This window comes from Bubalus bubalis, chromosome 22 (assembly GCF_019923935.1).
Source record: "Bubalus bubalis isolate 160015118507 breed Murrah chromosome 22, NDDB_SH_1, whole genome shotgun sequence".
NCBI classification, from domain to species: Eukaryota; Metazoa; Chordata; class Mammalia; order Artiodactyla; family Bovidae; genus Bubalus; species Bubalus bubalis.
The window spans coordinates 4335923-4344003 of record NC_059178.1 but is presented as its reverse complement, the minus strand read 5'-3'; the positions used below and the strand labels follow the sequence as shown (position 1 = coordinate 4344003).

General features: G+C 44.2%; 1 long non-coding RNA gene across 1 annotated transcript; it reads right to left on the bottom strand.

The window, feature by feature from the left end:
- Positions 1 to 5105: 5105 nt before the first annotated feature.
- On the bottom strand, positions 5106 to 7269 carry LOC123331174. The gene is made up of 3 exons (XR_006547685.1): positions 7132 to 7269; positions 5951 to 5990; positions 5106 to 5231 (listed from the first exon to the last, which is right to left on the bottom strand). It is a non-coding gene; the product is annotated as an uncharacterized LOC123331174 (long non-coding RNA).
- Positions 7270 to 8081: the final 812 nt, after the last annotated feature.

The window sequence follows — 8081 nt, the reverse complement described above, 5'->3', positions numbered from 1 at the left end:
TCTCTTCCATTCACAGGTAGGGAGGGACAAGCCACCTCCCCTCGAGCTGAACAAAGGTCCTTTAGTTTACAGTCAGACAGAGGGGCAGGGTCCTCCAGGCAAGCCATTGGGTATGATTATAATAATAAAAGCAAGTCAAAGAAACAGTTTCCAACATGGACTCAGAATGGGTTTCCTCCCTCCAACAAAATATGCCACAAACCAGAGGACAATACAATGGATATCTTATGAGTCCGTGTATATCAGGTGCCTAGAATAGGCAAATTCATAAAGACAGAAAATAGAAGCTACCAGGGGCTGGAGGTGGGGGCAGTGGAGATGGGCACTTATGATATGACGGGTACAGACTTTTGTCTGGGTTGGTGACTGACCATCCATTTCTAGAGCTAAAACAACTCATTGGTGAGTGTACTTTCCCAGTATAACCAACCATCCCAGAGCCTATACCCCAACTACCTCTTTGCTTGGGTTCTCTGGCTCTGGTTCACTGTGGACTTGCCCTAACCAGCTCAGGGCAGGTACCAGGTACCACACAAGCAAGGACACCCCCAATACTCCTGAACCTATTGACTTATTTAACCCAGCCAGTCTCACGCCTGTTGACCCTGCCTTGCTTATTCTTTCCCAGAGAAACCACTGTGACGGCGCCAGCCCACACTCTCCACCCCTGCGTTCTGACCCATCTTCCCTGCCTGTTCCCACAACCTTGGTGTGGCGTTCCCCCACCTCTTGGGTAAACTGTAAAAAAAACATCTTTTCAAAGACAGTTGTTTCCTGACTATTGGCCTTTACTAATATGAATACTTATTAATGCTATATTTTAAAACAATGGAAACACTGATTAAAAAAAAAAAGATTTAAATTATGTCTGTTGTAATATCTATGAATCAGGACTGAACCATGCTGCTCTTTTCATTGGCTTTTTACATTCATCCTATGTGAATGTCCAAGAAACACCTGGAATAACAGGCAAACTTGGCCTTGGAATATGGAATGAAGCAGGGCAAAGGCTAATAGAGTTTTGCCAAGAGAACGCACTGGTCATAGCAAACACCCTCTTCCAACAACACAAGAGAAGACTCTACACATGGACATCACCAGATGGTCAACATCGAAATCAGATTGATTATATTCTTTGCAGCCAAAGATGGAGAAGCTCTATACAGTCGGCAAAAACAAGACCGGGAGCTGACTGTGGCTCAGATCATGACCTCCTTATTGCCAAATTCAGACTTAAATTGAAGAAAGTAGGGAAAACCACTAGACCATTCAGGTGTGACCTAAATCAAATCCCTTCTGATTATACAGTGGAAGTGAGAAATAGATTTAAGGGACTAGATCTGATAGATACAGTGCCTGATGAACTATGGACGGAGGTTTGTGACATTGTACAGGAGACAGGGATCAAGACCATCCCCATGGAAAAGAAATGCAAAAAAGCACAATGGCTGTCTGGGGAGGCCTTACAAATAGCTGTGAAAAGAAGAGAAGTGAAAAGCGAAGGAGAAAAGGAAAGATATAAGCATCTGAAAGCAGAGTTCCAAAGAATAGCAAGAAGAGATAAAAAAGCCTTCTTCAGCAATCAATGCAAAGAAATAGAGGAAAACAACAGAATGGGAAAGACTAGAGATCTCTTCAAGAAAATTAGAGATACCAAGGGGACATTTCATGCAAAGATGGGCTCGATAAAGGACAGAAATGGTATGGACCTAACAGAAGCAGAAGATATTAAGAAGAGGTGGCAGGAATACACAGAAGAACTGTACAAAAAAGATCTTCACGACCCAGATAATCATGATGGTGTGATCACTGACCTAGAGCCAGACATCCTGGAATGTGAAGTCAGGTGGGCCTTAGAAAGCATCACTATGAACAAAGCTAGTGGAGGTGATGGAATTCCAGTTGAGCTATTTCAAATCCTGAAAGATGATGCTGTGAAAGTGCTGCACTCAATATGCCAGCAAATTTGGAAAACTCAGCAGTGGCCACAGGACTGGAAAAGGTTAGTTTTCATTCCAATCCCAAAGTAAGGCAATGCCAAAGAATGCTCAAACTACCGCACAATTGCACTCATCTCACATGCTAGTAAAGTCATGCTCAAAATTCTCCAGGCCAGGCTTCAGCAATATGTGAACCGTAAACTTCCTGATGTTCAAGCTGGTTTTAGAAAAGGCAGAGGAACCAGAGATCAAATTGCCAACATCTGCTGGATCATGGAAAAAGCAAGAGAGTTCCAGAAAAACATCTATTTCTGCTTTATTGACTATGCCAAAGCCTTTGACTGTGTGGATCACAATAAACTGTGGACAATTCTTCAAGAGATGGGAATACCAGACCACCTGACCTGCCTCTTGAGAAACCTATATGCAGGTCAGGAAGCAACAGCTAGAACTGGACATGGAACAACAGACTGGTTCCAAATAGGAAAAGGAGTTCGTCAAGGCTGTATATTGTCACCCTGCTTATTTAACTTCTATGCAGAGTACATCATGAGAAACTCTGGGCTGGAAGAAGCACAAGCTGGAATCAAGATTGCCGGGAGAAATATCAATAACCTCAGATATGCAGATGACACCACCCTTCTGGCAGAAAGTGAAGAGGAACTAAAAAGCCTCTTGATGAAAGTGAAAGAGGAGAGTGAAAAAGTTGGCTTAAAGCTCAACATTCAGAAAACGAAGATCATGGCATCTGGTCCCATCACTTCCTGGGTTATAGATGGGGAAACAGGGGAAACAGTGTCAGACTTTATTTTTTGGGGCTCCAAAATCACTGCAGATGGTGATTGCAGCCATGAAATTAAAAGACGCTTACTCCTTGGAAGGAAAGTTATGACCAACCTAGATAGCATATTCAAAAGCAGAGACATTACTTTGCCAACAAAGGTCCGTCTAGTCAAGGCTATGGTTTTTCCAGTGGTCATGTATGGATGTGAGAATTGGACCGTGAAGAAAGCTGAGCGCCGAAGAATTGATGTTTTTGAAACGTGGTGTTGGAGAAGACTCTTGAGAGTCCCTTGGACTGCAAGGAGATCCAACCAGTCCATTCTAAAGGAGATCAGCCCTGGGTGTTCTTTGGAAGGAATGATGCTAAAGCTGAAACTCCAGTACTTTGGCCACGTCATGTGAAGAGTTGACTCATTGGAAAAGACTCTGATGCTGGGTGGGATTGTGGGCAGGAGGAGAAGGGGACGACAGAGGATGAGATGGCTGGATAGCATCACCAACTCGATGGACGTGAGTCTCAGTGAACTCTGGAAGTTGGTGAATGACAGGCAGGCCTGGTGTGCTGCAATTCATGGGGTCGAAAAGCGTCTGACACAACTGAGCAACTGAACTGAACTGAACTATGTGAATGTCAGGCTTCCTCAGTGACTCAGAGGTAAAGAATCCACTTACAATATAGGAGACTCAGTGCAGGAGACTTGAGTTCGATCCCTGGATTGGGAAGATCCCCTGGAGAAGGAAATGGCAACCCACTCCAGTACTCTTGCCTGGAGAATTCCATGGACAGAGAAGCCTGGCGGGCTACAGTCCATGGGGTCACAGAGAGCCAGAGGCGTCTGCGTACGCTGACTAGGATAGGAATGTCATTGGTTTCTTTCTTCTACAATAAGGAACCTGAGGTCCAGAGAAGTCAGTTGCCCAAAGTCACCAGTAAGTGGCTTAGATGGAAAGTGAATTTGAGGTTTTAACTCGGAGAAGGTAAGATTACGGGAACAGGAGAAATAGAAACTCTTACAACAGAGAAGATTGGGACTCTGTGATGTCACAGAGGCTAAGAGAGATTCAGTGATATCAATAATCAAGTAGTATCAATAATTTTTCTTGCTTAGGATGTGAAGAACAAGTTTTTGTTAGTACCTACTGGTGATGGTTAAAAATTGAATAACGATCTTTGTCTTGCTATTAACATTAGGTATGTTTTTCACTTGGGGTCTGAAAATAGAAGGATTTTGTCCAGTCACAAATCAGCCTTGCTGGAGGAGAGGGGTTGAGCCTCACAGTGGGTTCGACCCCAAGTTAATAAAGCACCTGCTGCTGCTGAGTTAACAGACCTGTAGGGAGCTGTGGTGTCTCACCACCAAAGTCATTCCCATCAGTGTGTAGCAGGTGACACACACACCGAGTGTACCTTTGAAGTTTTCAGATCGATTGTTGACAAAGGCAACAATGCATACTTAGATCTGATTGTTAACGGGGCTTCCTAAAAGGTCAGCTCAAAATAGAAGAAACCCAAGGCATTTGCTTCTGGGCTATTATTGAATTCCTTGACTGATTAAATTCTGCTCTCAGCAATGTGACTCTCGATACCACGAGGATCTTCGAGGCGTATGGCACACTCGGCGGAACAGCTGCGTCAGGTCTTCAGCTGCGCAGTTTTGGAATCGCGTGTTTCGGGGTGTCTTTTTACTGACCAGCTAATACAGAAGTTCAGAGGAAGCAACTAATGTGAAAGTCACACAAATGGACATGGACCTGACGATGCTAGTAGCATCTGACACCAGGGGACGCAGCCAATGACCCGTGTGACACACACCCTTAATGTACCTCTCAGTATCCAACCTCCCCTCTTTGCTAATGAGCCAAATCATGGGCGGAGGAAGCCTGACGGTGTACCCGCGTAATTAATCGCTTTCCCAACTCTTTCGTAGGAAGGGCTGGACTTGTTAATGCAGTTCAGGGCAGTGACGGGTAAGGAGAAATCCGCTGGGAGGTTTCTGGGAAAGCTTTTCCTTTTCTGATGAAAGGGAGGCATCACCAGAGCCCCTCCCTCTGATGGTGACCCGATACCTATTCTCCTGGGGATATACGTTTGTGCTGTGTCTAGGTTTTGACTGTTAATAAACAAATCTGTTATGAACATTATTGGGAAAATCTTTGCAGATAGATGTTTTCCTTTCCCTTGGGGAGATAATTAGGAGCAGAACTGTTGGGTCACAGATTAGGTGTGTGATTCATTTCCTCAATAATGCATGAGCATTCCAGTTGCTCCAGATCCTCACCAGTATTTAAGGTTGTAAGCCTTTTAAGATTTAGTCATCTGGAGGGCAATGGTGTCTTATTGTGATTTAAATTTGCATTTCCCTGAAGATTCATGGTGGTGAGCACTTTTTCATGAGTTTATTGGCCATTTGGTATCTTTGTTGTTGTTGTGAAGATGGCAAAAACCACAAGATGGGAACAGCCAGAATTCTGTCGTCAGTGCTTAGGGAACCATCTGACCAGCACAAGCTGCAATGAGAGTGAGAAATAAATTGCAGTTTTGCTAATCTACTGCAATTCTGTTCCATACGTTTTGAGAGTTGAATTGTATATTAACATAAATTATACCTCAATAAACCTGATTAAAAAAAATAAAAAGAATGGTGCAGGAGAGGTGGATCCCGAGAAGACAGGGATCCAAAGGGTTGCTCAGCTGACCTGAAACTCCATGCGTGGCTCCCAAGTGGACAGGGCTTCTGGGTCCTGACCTGTGGGGATTTACTCCTACGCCCCACATTTATTAACTAAATGGTGATTCTTGCTAGAATAGTTCCAAGTGCTAGAACGAATTCAGGTTTGCGAGGAGAAACTGAACGAGAGAAATGTAGATGGGCCGGGATGACCTAACACTGTCAAAACCCCCAGCTCTCTTCTGTTAAACCAGGAGACTTGGTCTCAGACCTCAGAGCCCTGCAGGGCACATGGCCCAGGAGTGCTGATTCTGGACCTGACCTGGCTGCTGGCAGAATTCAGTTGAGATCTTCGGGAAGTGGGCTAGGCAGAGAAGTATCTCAACCCTTCTGAACTGTCCTCAGCTGAACTTTGCTCCACTCCCCAAGGTCTGCTAAGCTCTATTTGAAGAGCTTGCAATTTAAAGAAGTGAAGAGTCTGGGAAGGGTAAGTTAGGAGTGTGGGATTAACAAATATACACTGAACAGATACACACAAAATAATCAATGACAACTTACTGTATAGCACAGGGAAGTATATTCAATATCCTTTAATAACCTATAATGGAAAAGAATGAAAAAAGAGAAAAAAATGTATGCATGGAACTGAGTCACTCTGCAGTACACCTGAAAGTAACACAATATCGTAAATCAACTACAATCCAATAAAAAAATTGCTTAAAGACGTGGAGAGGCAGCAAACACATGCAGTTGAAAATGAAAAACATTTTCTCCAGGGTTAAGCCAAGTCCTGGGGTTAGAACTTGTTAGTGAAGCCCACCTGCTATCCTTTTAAACAGATGAAAGACTTTTCAGTCTGCCCCCATGACAAACTGCCCATACCCCTCCACCACTCTCCCTCACCCTGCTCCCCCCGTCGCCCCCAAAACCCTGTCATTAAATAGGCCCTTTTCAGACGGGAATACAATTCAAGCACAGTCATTAGGAAAACCCTGTCCTGTTTCTGTGGTTACTGACAACTCCCTTTGTGTAAATCTCATTAAATCAAACCGGGGACTCCCAGTTTTTTTACGGCAAATCCTAGGAAGAGAAAGCGATGTTGATTTTAGAAATAATGTTGCAAATCTCAGATGTGAGACCTCTTCGGATTGGAAAGTAATATTATTTATCTCCCTTAAACCAATAATAAATCCACCATGAAAAATTGACCATGGCTTTTGTCACCAGGCGTCCTTTTTCTACTGTGGTAGAGATCTTGGTGCTTCTCTTTTCCAGAACAGAAGGCTTTCTCTGACAAGCTATCTTGTTTTCATGCCTTTATGAAGACAAATGAAATTACTGAAAGTATTGAAGACTATTTTCAATTCATTTTCATCCCATACATTTTTGGTACTTAGGAGCAATTTGCTTCTCATTTGAAAAGAAAAATGTTTCTTATTCAAAGCATAAGCAACAGTGGGTGTTCCTTATTCTCTAAAAGGCTTGAAATGTAAAATGGTTCTCATATAAAACTAGAGACAACAGAGAGCCTGCCCTACGACAGAGCAGTATATCATACAGAATACTTACACGTTTAACAACTTTTGGGCCAAGGGGTTGTGTTACCTATTGTCCTCCCCCACCCCTTTAATTTTGTTATTTCTATTTTAGAATTTCCAGAGTCCTTAACTGTAAAAACAGTTCTCTTCTCTGGCGTCTTTTTCTGCCAAAGGATATATATAGCTTAGACATTTCCTTACCAGCACATGCACAAATGGTCCACACTGGGCCCTATTCTGGGTACTACCCGAAGGCTGCTGTGATGAGACCCCTCCTGTGGGCTTCTGTATGGGTCTGCCTTTCTTTGAACGGACGCTCTTCCCTGCCATTGTGCTAAATCCTAGTGACAAGCTCCTTGGGGGCTTCATTGAAAGGATTAACTTCCACCCACTCCTCAGTCTTAAAGACATCCTTCTCATGCTCCGCCTTTCTTGAATTCAGGGCAGATTTCCAGACTTTGACCTTGGTTGCCGCAATCAGTGACAGATGGTCAAGATAGGAAAGAGACCGATAACCAGGATGAGGATGAAAGTTCATGAGGAGCACTCTCCAGGTACAGAGCTGGGACACAGGCTCCGAAGGCCACACTCAGCCCTGAGCTGCCTCCTTTCATCTCCTGGCTCCCCGGGTGCTGGCTGCCCGCCCCCCACCCCAAGGGTGGTAGTTTTCCCCTTGTACTTCTGTGCGCCTGTTACTATATGGCGTAGTTGCCTTTGTCTTTATCCTGCACCCAACTGTAGGTCTTCTTAGTGGTCCTCCAGCCCCGGCCCACCGCTCCGCCCAGGATGTGCTTTCATAAATGTGACCAGAATCTCTTCTTATCCATCACAGGGAGTATCAACCCATGCCTGAGAACTAGAGCTGCTGGGACTCAAGTCAGACATCCTCTATAGCCAGAGGATAACCTGGTAGAATAATCTTCCAGACAGAGATAAATAAAGAGCTCTAAATCAGAACTAGAAATATCTTAACCTTGAAGGAGAGAGTGAAGAAGACCTAGGAAGGCCTTCTGGGGTTTAAGAGTGGAGAAAAGAATGTGAGACAAAAGGAGGGGGAGGGGAGGGCAGAGGGAAGAGGATTAGGCAGGCACACCCTCTGGTGAGATTACACCATGATTAGCACTGCCAGATGAATATTTATAAGGGCGGCG